Here is an 18199-nt window from a genome sequence, read left to right as displayed (position 1 = left end):
TCACGAACGATTGAATCGATCTCGTGAGAGAAGCCTACGAGCATTGTATCTTCGATTCTTTCGCGCGATACACTGCAAATCCAAGTGTGTTATTTTTACACGCATAAACGTGTAAAAATGACACAATTAGACTGAATAAGCTCTTTTTACATGTTTCTTTATGTGTTAAATTATCATGTAACACGTTAAATCGTATTAAATTAAAAGTTAATACGTTTAATCGCGTTAAATGACGCGATTTAAAACGGCAAGAAATGTAAGAAGCGCTACAGCTAAAATAACGCATTTCGATTTGCAGTGTATCATCTTGTTTTTTCATGTATCCGAGTAGAAAGAAAGTAAGACTTATAAGTATACTTGTAAACTGTAATTTAATGTAATTACTTCCTTTAAGCAATGGATAGTGCTTTGTCAAATAGAGGTAGCTTCTCAAGCTATCGCATATTTTACAGCGATTAAAATCGAGGATACAGTAAATGCATATATATACATATATGGATTTATGAAAAACACGGCGTCACAGAGAATATGTAAAATTATGGCGCTATCGTGACTAGAATTATTTATATAATGACAACACTTGCGTTGGCGTGCATATACTGAAAAATATGAATTCTCTGGGCAAGTAACTCACCACTGTCTGTCCTACCAAGCCACCACCATTCGTCGACATGTCTCTTTTTGTAGGAAAGTGGAGTTTAGTAAATAAATAAACAAACATCATTTAGTATTCAATGGATTTCGCAGAAAGCTTATATTTAATAGTAGAAATAGAAATCAGATGTGACTACCTTTGACATTGTAAACAAATTTTGAATAATAACTTTATGTTAAAAATTGATCAAAATATGGTTTCTTTCCTTTTTACATTAAATTTACTTTATATAGGATTAAATAAATCGAAATTAATAATTAATATTCTGTTATAATTAACATTCTAACGGAAAATGTCAGTTGCAGTATTATGCCTATATATAATTAAATTATCTATAATTTACAAGCTTTACTTTCAAAAACAATTAATATTAAAATCTTTATTTAACCCAAATATTAGGGGCCACTAAATTTCGATAATCAAGAAACAAGAAATTATTTTGTAGAATTATTTTGTATTGTTAAAGCTTTTACATCAGTAAACGAAAAGATACCTAACTGTTGAATTCATTATTTGTCCTGATTATTGCTTCAAATTAAAATTGTTCTTTCCATGGGAGTAACTTTTTTCTTTTAATAGAAAAAAATGCTTGAATAAAGATTGTATTATGATGGTGGAAAATTCAACAGAAAACTCATCGTTAAAAAATTTCAATACCACGCGATATTCTTGTATATACGCCGTATAATTTTGCCAATAACCACCACTTTTAATGCAACCCGTGCGTCCTATGATATTACGCTTACCGTGATCACCTTATCTGCCTGTCGTGACAGTGGGTGTACCAAATTTGCATGCACTGTGGGTACCATTGTATAACGCGCTGTAGCGTCCATTATCTTCGGCGAGCTGTAGCACGTGCCGTTCTGTTTTAATATACTTCCGAATGTAGTATATCGACCAATGTACATAGAATGATACATATCTAACATATCTGCAAGCTACGTGCAACCATTCGTGCAATTATGTAATTTTCGAGCGTTTGCGAGATTTGGTAATTAATGAAACGAAAAAGATGCAGATTTAGATGTAAATTTTCTCTCTATCCTAATTTTTCTAAATATTGTTTAATTTGTAGATTTTCAGAAAAGGAGAATTAAGTTGTTAAAAAAGTAGATAATTTGCAAATAACTGTACAAAACTCTTATTTATAAAAACGTTATGCTATAGATGAAAAAGAAAGTCATACACATAGATAGAATAAAGATGCATATATGATAATTATATATTTGAGTTAGTTAGAATAAAGCAGCCAATTTTCTAAATTGCATTTAAGATATTTTTTATTAAAATTATTATATATAACAGAAAAAAGAGAAATATCATGGCATGTCAAAAAAACAATACCAATCTTTTATGAGAGAATGGTTTAGATTGACTAAATCTTATAAATAGGAGAAAAAGAGAAGGAGGGAGTGAGACAGAAAGGGGGGAGAGAGAGAGAGGGAGGGAGAAAGAGAGAGAGGGGGGAGGGAGGGAGGAAGAGAAAGAGAGAGAGAATGGCTTTATTTATGTATTAGTTCATCACCGAAACAGCCATTTCGAAGGCGCGACCACCTGCGACCTGCAGCATCCTCTCCGTTTCACTCTTTTAAGTATTTATGATGAAGAGCCACACTATATATGCAATGAAATCGGAGTTGAAGATCAACAATGTTCTCGACAGTAGAGGACTTTACAAATCGTATCTACCGCTGCCAGTGGTTCTCGATGTTCATATATAACCGTGATAAAAGAGTCCTCGACATTTTTTGAAAATCATTCTTCATGAAATATCCATATTGGAATAACATGTAGATAAATTTCAAATTGCATAATATAGAAATTGCGTAATACTGCACTTACAATCAAGTTTAAATCTAAATAATTGCATAAACCGGATACGGGTATATCAATGTTAAAGTAATTTCGAGTGATAAACAGCACATTATTACAAAGATGAGAAATAAAGAATTTTTATTGGACATTAAAAATTAAAAAATCTAAAATGCAGTTAAATAAATATATTAAAATATTTTTTTATTTAATAATAAATGCGCTTTTTTGCTTTCTATACTTTATATCCGATAATGAGAATATCAATAATATCATAAATGTCTTTCTTTTTATGAATGTTATAGATATGTTAATACCAACATATGGTGAAGTTGTTTTAGCGAATACTGCAATCTATATATATAAAATGACAAAATCGCGTGCGTCTAATAGCGTAAGTTAATATTTGTTGTCCCTATTATTGTTATCTCCGCGTTGATGCTAGCAGTATAAATTTAGCTAATAATTAATACTATCGGAGGAACGGCAGAGATGATTAATTTGGTAGATCTTACGACTTAACATTTCGAGCTCGCAAACTTGCGAACGTGAAATTACAGAACAAACTTTCTTCCGCGCTAAATTGCCTCAGGTTTCTCATAGCTCTTGTCTACGTGATAGAAATATATCGTCTATATGTGTTATAAGAAAATTATTATCGATCAAATAAATAAATTAAATTACATATCAACAATACGTTATAAAACCGATAATGTATCACATTGTTCAAATTTAATATTCTATTATCTCTTCATTAGTGATCATAATATACATATTTTAACTCCAGAAAAATAAAGTTTCTAAATACATATTATAAAAATTTATTTCTAAATGTCGTATATAATTTGTATTTTGTTATATGTAGGATTATTTAACAATATACAATTTTATTTATTTGTACGTGTTAATTTTACTTTCTAATTTAATTATCAATATTTAGACCTTTATAAAGTTCTCTTGAACTGTTGTCAAAGTCTTTTTCTCCGTTTTAAATTTTTAAATAAGAAAAATTAGTTTTTAATTCATATTTTTTATCAAGATAAATTTGAAGAGTGTAAATATTTAAGACAGTATATATTCAAATTTATTTTGCGAAAAAAAATTTAAATGCAATGATGAATCAAATCCAAGTTAATTTATTATATAAAGTGGAAATCTCGCGATTCACTATAGACGATTACTCGAACGTTAACTACATAGAAAATGATCCATGTCGAAGAGCCATCGACAGGGGCAGATTTCCAAGACGCTCTTAAAGATCCAGGTAACGGACGAGAGCGAGACCAAGAAGATTGTAATGGAAAGCGGGATAATGGATTAAAGTGCACGTGATGTATTAATGTTGCAACGATCGACTTGTGCGCGCACGGCATGTAGTTACGGTTTAATCGGTGCACGAAAACTATCAGGGAATCGAGTTTAAGGTTTAAGACTAAAGACTCGTTTTATAAAATATTTAAGATAGATACGTGCTGAATTATTGCAAATTTAATGAATTTGCATTGCGCAAGATTCTTCTTTTTGACACGGAAAGTTTTCAATTGAGTCTTTGTAAAAATCCTTATTAAGGCGACTTATGTGGGAAGATATTAAAATACCTGTTCGCGAATAATCTAGTTCCAAGGACCAAGGATAAATGGTAATTAACTATATAGTTATACTTGTCATATATTCAAACATATGTCTAATTGACGTCATACTTATTATACATGCAAACTGACGTGTTTACTTTGTATTATAACTTGGTTGTTAATAGCCTTCTTCAAATAATTCTAATTGCAATACTTATATAATACCGTGAAATTAATTAAATTTTCCTTCTTTGTTATATTATTATAATATTGACTATGATTTAAAGTTCTTTAAAATAACTAATTCTAGTTATACAATCAAACAATTCTAGTTAATTATATTTTATTAAAGTTTGATAAATTTAAATAAAATAAATTATTCAAGAATCACGGTTTTTTAATATTTTAATATTATTTTGTTTTCTCTTTTGTAATTGCATGTTTATATGCATGCATACATATTTAAATTAAAAAATTTGAAATAAATTATTTCAAATATATGTATATGTATAATATATACGTATTGTATATGTATATATATATATACATTATCTATACAATATACAGTACCGACCAAAAATTTGAACTCACTGGAAATAAATAAAAAAAATCAAGATTAATTTATAAAATAAATCATTATGACATTGCTTTAAACATGTTTCTATAAAACTTGTCGATGATATATGGAAAGGCAGGAGAAACTTAAAAATCTGCGCAATGTGACGTGGCCTCCTTAATCACCGAATTTGTGTCCCATTGAATTATTATGGAATAAACTAGTATATATATATATATATAGGGGCGGCAGTGTGGTCTAGTGGTAGAGCGCCAGACTCGTAATCTGAGGAACCAGGTTCGAGTCCACTAGAGCCATGTAGTATGGAAAAAGTTTTTTTCCGAAGAAACTGCGCCCTCCGTGCAAGATAAGATCTTATGCGGAAAAAACTGGGCTCCGTCTTTCGGAAGAGACGTTAAACCGTTGGTCCAAAGGAAATGGATGAGAGTGGGATAGGGTTGGGTACGTCCCTGCAAAAACGCCGTAAGATACTAGACTGTGAACCCTACGGGGATATACAGTAAATAATAGTTTACGAGTTTACGAGTTTATATATATATATATATATATATATATATATATATATATATAATTATACATATATGTATATTTATAATTAGATAAATAAACAAATATATAATATTAGAAACAAAGAACTGTACTAACTGATAATAGTTTATATAAACGTGTTTATTACTCCACTTATTCATGAAAAATGAGACTGTCAGTTTTATTTGATTGAGGAACGAAATTTTCTTCCTGCTGACGATTTGTCCTAAAAATCAAAAGCTCCCCTATTCTCAGGAATTCTTAAGCTTAAGAAGCTTAATCTTCTTGATCAAAATTGTGTGCGTACACGAATAACCGCCTCAGGGATTGCAGAAAGAAAGGGAGAGACCGTTGTTAGATCTTGTAGACCGCACAAGAAAATGTAATTTCACCTATTAAGTACCAAACAAGATTGTTTGGCCTCGATCTTTTAACCACCCGTGGATTTTCCGCCGTAAACACAGTAAACGATTTAGCAGCGAGCTTTTTCACGCTTGGTTGTGATTTCAACCTGGGGCTTTTGCTGTGTTTTCTTACTGTCCCTTCTTGTCGTAATTTTCTATTTCTATCGTATAAAGCTCAAGGATTACGCGTGGCCAAGCGAAAATATTTGACGATACATTTCGATTTAAGTCACATATGATAATATCCCAATGAATCTGCTTTATTGTTTTTTATTATACCTAATACTAGACACGCAGACGCGCGCTACGAGCGCGCTATTTAGCTTTAATATTATACTCTTACTGTTACACTATTAACCTTTATTTTAACATCTCTCTATATATGCAGAATAACTGAAGGAACAGAATTACATATGAACAATTATTATACGGTTCTATTTAAAAGACATTTCGAATAGTAGTTACTAAAATATAAACTGTACGCGCAATAACTGTGCACGCAATAAGGATTTTACACAATATTTCAATTGATGCGCGTGCAATTTATACACTATTCTTATATAACATTAATTTTATTAAAAACAAGACAGATGTATGTACACACATTTCCACTTCTCTTTATAAATGTACAATACTATATAAATTTTAATAATTATTATATATGTATTCTTTTTAACATTATAATTTTAATTATACCATATCTATAATTAACTCTTTAATACACAACTGTCAAAATATACGATAACAGCCACTCAGAAAGTAAGCGCAGCAAGAGAATCAATTGCGACGGAATCGCGGAAAAGCGACAACAATAACATTCGATACTTATATACGAGTATCGACTTTACATGCCTCTTTTAGAAGTGGATCGGATATAATATCAATATTTAATATATTACTTTTCTTTTTTATATTGGCCTACATAAAAATTGTTTTTATAAAAATGACAGAAAATTTCACAAATTTTTCAGGCGCAATATTTGCAAAAAGAAATCTGATATTTTACATATTGAAATAGTTACATATCAAATTTTTCCTTTAAAAAAAATCGAGTCAAAATTTATCCAAGAAGCTTTACAGAATTTTTCACGATATTCTATAAGTTAGCATTTATATCCACGTTCAAAAAACATACTACACGTACTAACAATAATATAAAGAAAATACAAACTTATAATAATACTACTCACTCGTAAAAACATCTCGCGTGCACCAAACGAATATATGAGTAATAAATAAGGATCTTCGTCCGTCTTGCACCCTCTCTCATCTTTCTCCTTCACCTACCGTGTGTTCTCTATATTTGTGGCTAGTCACGTTCAAGTTTATGCTGATGTTGCTGGCCGTATTACTATATGTTATAGTGAATCAACCAAGCGCATTCGTATACACGAATGTTTACGGCGACATCCTAACATTTTTCATATTTTTCCTCGTATTTTATGACTTGCTATATTTTTTTTATATATTATATTTGTAATATACTCTCTAAAAAAGAATCAGTGTATTTTCACTGGGAAACAGTAAATAGTCATTGATTGAAGCAGTTATAAGTATACCAGTGAGAATCAGTGACATTTTACTGAAAGAATTAGTTATTAATATTGACTGTTTCAATCAGTAATATTGGACTACTAGAAACAGTGACTTGGAGCAGCAAAATCAGTAATGTGAGCTGATTAAATCAGTAATATTGACTATTTCAATCAGTAATATTATACTACTAAAACAGTGACTTTGAGCAGCAAAATCAGTAATGTGAGCTGATTAAATCAGTAATATTTATATTGTTGAATAGGAAATTATAATATTGAGGTTATATTACTGTTAGTTGGAGTTTTCTAGATGTTATGTTGTACAAGGAAAAGGAAAAAGTGGTAGGGGTTGATATTAATACATTTTGATATTAAATCAATAAATATACGAATTTTTTTTTAAAGTTATATTGTAAAAGCTTAAAGCGAAGGAGAATTTATGTATAGCTAGTGAAATAATCTTTTCGTAAAAGATATAAACTGAAACGTTTAGAAAAGCTTTGAAGCGGCTAACTGCATCATAAAACACAAAATTAAAATATTATTGAAAATAAATGTTTTGCTAGAATTTAAACAATTATACCTAGGTGCACACTATTCGTATAACATCGAGCGATGCTTCTCGCATCGTGGTTTCTTGCATTGAAAACAAATAAATCGAGTTTTCCTATGTAAGTAAGTTTAAAATGTTGTACAATAAAATAAAGTAAAATAACTTATAGCAATATTTTCATATTCTTTAACGCAGGGATGAGAGATGATGGTATCACTTTCGTCATTTTTTTGATTTTGGACATGGTGCTGTCTGGGCACATTCTAACCGTCAGTCGTCTCTGTAGGCGACTTTCTGTGCATATTAAAAACCTTTACCAAAGTTTCACACAAGTATTATATTAGCAATAAATATTAATTGTTGAACGTATTCTATTTATGCATTAGTCTGAAAAAGTATGTATCTTTTATGTACAAAAAACAACTTATTATAAATAAAAAAGAATATATGTACAATGTACATGTAATTTTATATAGAGTATCATTAAAGGTAGGTTGGTGTTGAATTTAGCAAGGATCGGTGAAGGGATTAACGATTTTTGGCTATTTTTAGAAATGTCCGTGGTTGTTCTAATTTTCGTAAATTTTGAGATATCGAACTAAATTTTTTTTTATGGATAGAGTATCATTAAAGGTAGGTTGGTGTGGAATTTGGTAATGATCGGTGAAGGGATTACTAATTTTTGCTTAAAAAGTGTACAAGTTATGTAATCTTATATGCAAGACATCATTAAAGGAAGGTTGTTTTGAATTTGACGAAGATTGATTAGAAAAATTTTGGAACCGGTTTCCCAAAAAATCGGTAATGATGAGGTTCTCAAAATATATCCGTAATGTAACCAGAGGAATCCGTAATGTAACCAGTTGAACTTGAAGCGTTTGATCTTAATTAAAATGTGGTATGATTAAAAATAGAAATAAAATTATTATTTAAAATATTTTTTAAATCATGTACTCATATGAAATATACTCAGTGCTTTGTAGTGATAATATAGATGGACAAACTCCTGGTTTCAGATATCTTCTGACGTCATGTCCATATATTTTATAAATAAAATCTGACTCTTCAAAGTGTTTGCTGCAAACACATGCACTTCTTGAGCTTGTTGTACGACCAATGATGTATCATTACATTGTATAATATAAACAAGATGAATAATTACTCATCAAGTGCGCCTGCTTCCTCTTCTGAGGTTTGTGTAAATGATTGAAAGGGTCAATTATGTGGTTCTTGACTTTGATATTCGGTAGAAGGATCCATAATATAACCGGTTGAAGTTAAAGTGCTTGCTGGTCTGCATTAAAATGTGTAATTAAAAAAAAATTATTTAAAATATTACTGTTGCAAATTATTCATGCGCAGAAAAGTCCATATTTAACTTATTGGATATCTCATTACATTGGACAATATGAGCGAAACCAATCAAGTGCTTCTTCCTCTGTCGTTGGTTCACATGATTGAGAAGGCAAATCAGGTGATTTTTTACTTTGATGTACTGCAGAGGAATCCGTAATGTAACCAGTTGAACTTGAAGCGTTTGATCTGCATTAAAATGTGGTATGATTAAAAATAGAAATAAAATTATTATTTAAAAATATATTTTAAATCATGTACTCATATAAAATATACTCAGTGCTTTGTGGTGATAATATAGATGGACAAACTCCTGGTTTCAGATATCTTCTGACGTCATGTCCATATATTTTATAAATAAAATCTGACTCTTCAAAGTGTTTGCTGCAAACACATGCACTTCTTGAGCTTGTTGTGCGACCAATAAATGCAAGCCACTTTGCTCTGTCCTCTTCATTTTTCGGTAATCTTAAAAATAATGAATAAAATTTTATAGGAAGTGTGCGACCTAAATTGGGAAATGTGGGAAAACAGAATTTAATTTGCGAGTGCATCGAGTATATCTACGATCGCGATTTATGACGGGCACTACGTGCTAGCTAAGCCGACAGGGTTATCTGTCTACCCGTAATTACCCGAGATATTGAGAATATGCAATTTAATTAGCAAAATGTGAGAAGTTGCTATTTAATTTGTGAGTGCATCGGCAACAAACATTTGTATTTATCTCCGATTACAATCATATCACTTACAATCGCATAGATATGCTAAAAATTGTACCCTTTTATTTTTAAATAATTCATCAAAATTAAATACTGTCACTAATCTGTTCTAGTCTATGTCTATTTTAAAATAAGAAATTGTGAGATATCATACGTCTATTTAATATTTTATGTCTCTGGAAAAGTATTTGCAACTCTTTATTATACATATATATTATACATATATATTATCATACAATTATTTTCATAGAGATCCATTTCCTCAACATAAAAAATATTAATATAATATAAATAAATGTTACTTTGTTACTCTCTTCATGCTACGATTTGAAAACGTTGCTCAACACCATTTCAATAAGATCTAATTCTATTGAAGTGCGATCGCAGCACAAAGGAGGATAGATCAAATGGTTTAAGGACAGTTTTTTTAATATTTACATGACGCTCCTAAATTTAACGCACGACGCGACGAACCGGTCTGTTATGTAAGAAATTTTTATTCCACACTTATTACATTTTGCGTCACATCCTTGTAAGTCCGTATAATGTTTCTTTAGCTTGTCTGGCAGTGTGTGATTTTTATCGGGATATAACTCGTGTTTTTAGGAGCGTCATGTAAATATTAAAAAAACTCTCCTTAAACCATTTGATCTATCCTCCTTTGTGCTGTGATCGCACTTCAATAGAATTAGATCTTATTGAAATGGTGTTGAGCAACGTTTTCAAATCGTAGCATGAAGAGAGTAACAAAGTAACATTTATTTACATTATATTAATATTTTCTATGTTGAGGAAATGGATCTCTACGAAAATAATTGTATGATGATACATATGTATAATATATATGTATAATATATATGTATAATAAAAAGTTGCAAATACTTTTCCAGATACATAAAATATTAAATAGACGTATGATATCTCACAAATTTCTTATTTTAAAATAGACATAGACTAGAACAGATTAGAGACAGTATTTAATTTTGGTGGATTATTTAAAAATAAAAGGGTACAATTTTTAGCATATCTATGCGATTGTAAGTGATATGATTGTAATCGGAGATAAATACAAATGTTTGTTGCCGATGCACTCACAAATTAAATAGCAACTTCTCACATTTTGCTAATTAAATTGCATATTCTCAATATCTCGGGTAATTACGGGTAGACAGATAACCCTGTCGGCTTAGCTAGCACGTAGTGCCCGTCATAAATCGCGATCGTAGATATACTCGATGCACTCGCAAATTAAATTCTGTTTTCCCACATTTCCCAATTTAGGTCGCACATTTCCTATGAAATTTTATTCATTATTTTTAAGATTACCGAAGAATGAAGAGGACAGAGCAAAGTGGCTTGCATTTATTGGTCGCACAATAGAATCAAAAAGTGCATCTGTTTGCAGCAAACACTTCGAAGAAAGTAACTAATTATAAAATACGTGGAAATGAGGTCAGAAGATATCTAAATCCAGGAGTTTGTCCAACTATATTACCACCTCAAAGCACTGAGTATATTTCATATGAGTACATGATTTAAAAAATATTTTAAATAATAATTTTATTTCTATTTTTAATCGTACCATTTTAATGCAGATCAAACGCTTCAAGTTCAACGTACATTACGGATTCCTCTGTACATCAGCCTGATTTGCCTTCTCAATCGTTTCAACCAACGACAGAGGAAGAAGCACTTGAAGCACTTGATGATTGGTTTCGCTCATATTATCCAATGTAATGAGATATCCACTAACAATTAATATTTACTTTTCTGCGTATGAATAATTTGCAACAGTAACATTAAAAAAAAATTTTTTTTAATTACATATTATAATGCTGACCAGCAAGCACTCTTATGGATCCATCTATTGAAAATTGACCCTCTGAATCATATACACAAACTTCAGAACAGGAAGCAGGCGCACTTGATGAGTAATTATTCATCTTGTTTATATTATACAATGTAATGATACATCATTAGTAAAACTTTGACTTTTCTGCACGCGGATAATTTACAACTGTGATGTTTTAAGAAATTAGTTTTCCGTTTCTATTTTTAATCATAACAGACTTATAACAAGCATCTTAAAGTCAGTAAATGATGGAGGACCAGAGAAAGGAACAGGCGCACTTAATGAATAATTATTCGTTTTATGTATGTATTTTTTGTTTTTTGCCTTTATATCTTAGTTTTTAGATGTATGGCGTAGTTTGGGCATTATGTCAAGCTAATTAATAGTTTGTCCGAGTTACATTCACTTGGATTAAGGATCAAAACCCATGGTCGAAACATGGTGAATAATATTTCAATAAATTTTGCCAGTTGGGTCGAATAAAAGCTACCTACGTTAAAAATATATGTATTTCTCACAAAAGACTGACACAACAGTCATGATTCGCTTGAACGCAGTCACCGATCTCGAAAAGAAAGACGAGCAGATATCAACGCACAGGCCGAATAATGTCTCAAATAATCAAACTGTACCGCGAACGTGGATAATCCAACGAACAGACGACTTGGACCGCAGACAACTTCATACTCAAAAACTTCTCACTTGACCGTTTCACTGTTAAGCGTCTAAGTTTTTTATACCAAGATATTATTAAATGTACTTAATAAACGTAACAAAAAATTTATACTGTTATTAATTTAAAACTTTTTAAAACTCCTCCCCAAATTTTTTCTAACTTTTACTATTAAGGTTCTGTAACCCCTTAATATCTTACACACAATAGCGGTATAAAAAAAAGAAACAATAAAAATAATTACCAGCAAAGCATATGCAAGATGCGTACATTTGAATAAGTGCATTTATGCCACGCCTTTAGCGCAGCGCATTATACGAGGCGATGGTAACCAGAAATGCGTACTTACGTAGTTACATAGCGGCTAGTGAAGGCCACGTATTCGTAAAATGCGGCGATCGCATGACCGCCATAAAGACTTCTCGTCGTTGGGGTGCGCCGGTGGCAGTGGGAGCTCCAAGGGATGATAGCGGGGGCTGAGAAGTGCACCCTGTGGACCGGTAGTGGTGCACGGTAGTCCCAACTACCCACCTTTTACATCTCGCAGCCACACCGCGTACGTAAAAGGATCGGTATTTATGGTACTGCTACATTGATTCGTGTTAAGCCGCCGGTACTTGACCTTCTGCTGCGAATATTCATCACTCGCGACCGCGAATAGATTTTCTACGCCGATCGTATAAGATAACGTGTAATAGATCTGCCGTGGAATGCCTCAAGATTTTATAGTTTGCATATATTACGAAATAAAAAAAATTCCCGCCAAGCTTAACATTCTAAGATATATCGGCATTGCATTAAGAAAGATAATTATATAATATTAAACTCACTTTCTCTATCCCTATCGTACAGGATAATTTAGAATTATTATATTTAATTGTTCTTTTGTTTTTTTCGCTTTCCCTAAGTTTTAAATAAGTATGTGGGAAAATAATTTAAAATGACGATATCAAAATACATGCTTGAGACACATCAGTCCAAGAAATTATTACAAGAATGAATCATTCGAACCCAGATCGTGTAACAGCGTAAATAAAATGCGTCTTACGTGTCAGGTGGAAATTATCTCTCTAGAATCTAGCTAATCAAAACATCTCCTGCAGGTTGTAAAGAGTCGTCACGAACCCTTTATGAAAGTCGTCGTAGCAAGAGCAATATTACTAACAGCTGCAGCGGCTGCCAGGCAGGATCGTGATGTCTTAATAATTGGAAGTAAGAGGGTGTCGGAACCGGGAGATGTAACTTCGCGGTAATTAACCCTGAGAAATCCACCGTCGTAAATGGAGACAATTCGACTCAACTCTCTACTCTAATTAATAGCGATATCTGGAAACGAATATGATGTAGAGTTTCGGTTACAAACCAAATTGCACAGTAGTATTATATACTTATACTGAGAGCACGGGTTTCTGTATTAAATCATGGTGAAACTTAGATCAAGTTGTAATCGCGTCAACCACTCGGCTAAATAAACGACCGCTTGTCTATAGTGATAACATATATTATGTCATTGCCTTTTCTAACTTCATGTTAAAGCAACAGAGACAAATTAAACAAATATCGTACTTGAGAATTTTCATATTTTTATAACACACATCAGATTTTATTTCTTATTGTTTCAATCCTGCTAATCTCATCATATTAAAAATAAAGTTAATTTTTTAATTAAATTATTTCATCATATAATAGTTATTAAAAATGTACAATAACTTATATAAATGATTTTATTTTTTGTATTGTATTATATGCAGCGAAAACTATTACTCTTAGAGAGAACAGATTTGTTGCAGTTGAAATCAAGATGAATTGTATACTCTAAAGGATATGAGCTCGCAAGGCACTGATGCAAGACATAAATTCGAAACGAGAAATTGATTTCTTGTAAAGAATGCACGGAATATAAATATTAGTAAGAAATAATAAATAATTTGTTTTTAAAGAAAGAAACAATATTTTAAGAAAAAGATTCCTTTTTTTAAATCAGTAATAAACTTTTACAAAAATAAATATTTCTAATTTATAAAAATCCGTCATAAAAATAAGAAATTTTTTAAACCAAATTAGAAACTTTTACTTTGCCAGTAAATAATTAACAATCAAGATTCTTTATTTGGCCTAACTGGCCAGCTTCATTAATTATAATCGTCACGACTTTTCTACTATTGATTTTGATCCTTGATGTAACTTTTGATAATGATAAATATCTATTTTAAAATTGTTGTAAAGAATTGATTGGAAAAAGTATTACCCCAGCTAGGGTTAGAACCTAAACTTCCTTACAATCCGAAATTCTTTAGCTTTACTTTTAGTATAAAGCTTTTGTGTGGTATGTAATTGAATATGTTTATCTATTTAAAGTTTTGAAAAATTGAAGGGAAAAGGATTTTCAAATTTTCTCTTAGTTCTGTCAATCTACTATGTTTTATAAGCAAACTTTGCCCGTTCTAATATACCTTACAGCCGGTGAAGGCTTGAGTGCTAAGTCGTGTTTAACGTCGGCAATCGCATGTAGCTCAGTTGATGAATAATAACTACACAAACACTTACTTAAGCAACGATAATATTCAGCATGATAAGACTTCAGAAAATGCTTTAAAAATGTTTAGTATCATGACAACTAAGAAATCGAGAATATGTCTTACTAATAAACATTTGCTTATATTCTATCGAGCATATGTCTTACTAATAAATATTTACTTATTCTATTTATAATAGATTTAATTTTAAATTATAATTTTAAAAGATAATTTATGTTATATACCCATTATGCCTTTATAGATAAAGATAATTTTTATCTTAATTTATATATTTCTTTGAATTATTTTTTAAAATTATAATTATTAAAAAATCACGTTAAAGATAATAAATGTATTTATTAACATTAAATTTAAAAAATCCATTTACTTAGTTATAACTGCGTAAATTTAATCATCTTATATAACAATTAATAGTAACACGTACACAACAAATAAATATGATCTACATATAAGTAATCCTACACAGAGGATGACTTTCAGAGTCGTCAGAGAGATTTAGTTGAACCGTAGCTGCTCAGCTCTCCTGAATTTCTCATATGTCTTTGAAGCGCCACGGTTAATTTTTAACAACGTTTCCATGTATTGTAAAAGTGCGTTATAACTGAATATAAGCGGCATATCTTTTGGAATCGTATATGACTTTTATATTTCAAAAATTGTAACGTCTCTTATAGTCTTGACTTGCACTTTTAGGTGCATGGAAAAATTCAATAATCTAATATCTAATCTAAGAAATGGTGAGGTATAGAAAAGAGATATGATAATAACGCACAAATTAAACACTTGCTTAAATTATTTAGTTCTCTGTCTTTGCTTATTTTTCGTTCTATGCTATTTTTCACCTAGCCTAAGATTTTCGCTCTTGTACTCGCGTCTCCTTAACCCAATTAGTCTAGAACAATGCATACACACCACTTTATTATACAAAGGAAAGTCTAACACTTGCGTTTCTTCTCGATGTTCCTTAAACTTTAGAAGTCCTTTATGAACCCTCTCATTTCCTCTCCTTCCTTTTGTACTGACTTCTGTCTATATATATATATATAGATATATATATATCTCTTCTCCCGTGTGCGCGCTCTTGCTGTTTCCTATCCCCAGGTTCTCCTGAAAGCTCATGAATTTCCAACACACCGCCGCCCTGCCCGCTTCGCGTCGCGTTAACTCGAGTACCACGTTTGTCTACGCAAACACTCGCATATTTACGCGAAGGGATACACATAATTAGATACGTACCCAGGTCGGTCTGGGTTCGCAGGAGTTAGCTTGTACATGCTGACACAGCTCGTGCATCCCTATGCTCTGCGCTAACTCCACAATCAAAGCCGAGCGTCCGCGAAAGAGTTGATTTCATCTTTACGAATTATAAAATGCTACGGAAATTTGTCAACGAATAAAACGAAGTTGAAGATACTGCAACATTACATCAAAAGACGCAGTAGTGTGTCGCGTCAAGTGTACGCGCAGCAAGACGTAGACCATGTATCAATACCGACGAATTGAGAGACCTTCAGTTTATCAAATTTCAATAACGGCTGAATCGATCAAGTTGTACGTAGGCTCACAAAGATCGAAGAGAGAAGAATGATATACGAAAATATCACTCGGACTTACCAGAACATAAAGCAAGACGTAACAAGTGAATGTTTCCCGATAAAGATCATACACTATCTAATGAGCTGGCAATATTACTCGAAATTACCAGTTTGGGAGTCGCGTCGTTGATCGCGAGAGATGATGGTGGAGAGGAGTGTGGTTGGATGGAATAATGTGTGGATGGAAGGATGTGTCCCTAAAAATACCATGAGACTCTGCGAGTCGCGATAATGAGACTCCACAAGTATATATGCCCGTGTAGCTCTTGTCGTCTGATAAGACGTCGATAATCGTCGGTGAGAGCGTCGATCAGGGCAATGAATATAGTGTCTCGCGCCAAGTACGCGCGGAGCGAGACGCACCGTGACTCATTTACGCGAACGCACGAGTTGCGAGTACCCGAGATTTTGAGATCTCTCGAAACGACTGTCACATATTCTGTTTTTGTGTATAGATATGTTCCGAATCATTCAGAACCAGTTTCTCTTACGGGTTGCATTATTTTGGACTCACCAAGTTGGACAATAGCCGCCTACGAGGAGGTGTAGGTTTGCATCGGCTGTAATGTAATCTATTAAATAATAATCAAATTGAGAATTTTTTTAGTTTTGTTTATATCTATGCACTAACTAATTAATTTATTATAATTTATTATATTTAAACATGGCAGATATCGTCAGACCTGAAGAGTTTTCGATCAAACACAATCTCAGTTCGACTTATATCTGGACAGATATGATCAGATGTAATAATTGTTTGAATTCGACAGTTTGCCATTGATCGTTTGACGTTGAGACTGGTTGAGACTTTTGTGTCATCGAGCGCAAGTGCAAATTTATTTGGAAAAATATTGGAAAAATTTTAAAATGCCCTTCTCGTACTGCGTATTATGCGGTAACTCACCCCGCAACGGAAAAAAATCGGTCTCCTATTATAAGTAAGTAAGTAAATATATGTAATATTTTGTGTACATAATAGTTGCTTTCAATTTACATCAAAACTCAGATAATTCTCACTTGTGACATCATAACTCAGTTGAATGCACGTTCTTTTTGCATGCTGGCAAGTGAGATTCAACTGAGTTTTTATTCTAGTAATATTAACAGATGGTTAATGTCCGCTGCTGATAATATTATATGAATATTATATGAAATAATATTATTTAATGTTATAAAAATATTTTAAATTTTTGGGAATAAACTATCAAATAAATAAACTATTTTTAATTTAATAATTAAAAAATTTATAAATATTTAATGAATAATAGTTCTAAAATTAATGTTATGAATGGTTATAAATATGGTCTATTAATCAGTGTGAGAGATATGTGAGAACATGAAAAAAATTATAAATGTTTCGTATTCCTCATATTTATTACGGCTCGAGCATGTATAGCGCGATCATTGTGTCGAGTCATACATCGTTAAGAACGATCATTTGAAAGCGATCGTTAGATTCCGTCAGTTCCCAGAACCTCAGGTATCCAAAGGATATTATGTGAAGTGGACATATAACATCAACAGAATAATCCTATGATATTAGAAAATATTGTATAATATTCTCAGAATATTCTAATAAAATTATTTTGATTTTTAAAAATATTAATACAACATTCTAAGAATACTGTATGCTTATAGGGTAAGTACAAAATGACTTATCTTACCTGAGTATAAAATACTCACATAAGTGAATGACTCAGATCACTTGAGTGTAAATGGAATACACATTCAGAGAACTTATTAGAATACTAAAAGTTGCAAAATAAATGTAATGATAAAACAATCACAATTGCAAGAAAAAATTGGAACAATAAAATTTTCATCATGGC

Source organism: Temnothorax nylanderi, unplaced genomic scaffold (genome assembly GCF_030848795.1).
Source record: "Temnothorax nylanderi isolate EJ_2023f unplaced genomic scaffold, tnyl_v1.0 TNYL_tig0175_pilon, whole genome shotgun sequence".
Classification (NCBI taxonomy): domain Eukaryota; kingdom Metazoa; phylum Arthropoda; class Insecta; order Hymenoptera; family Formicidae; genus Temnothorax; species Temnothorax nylanderi.
Note: the sequence above shows the minus strand (reverse complement) of the source record.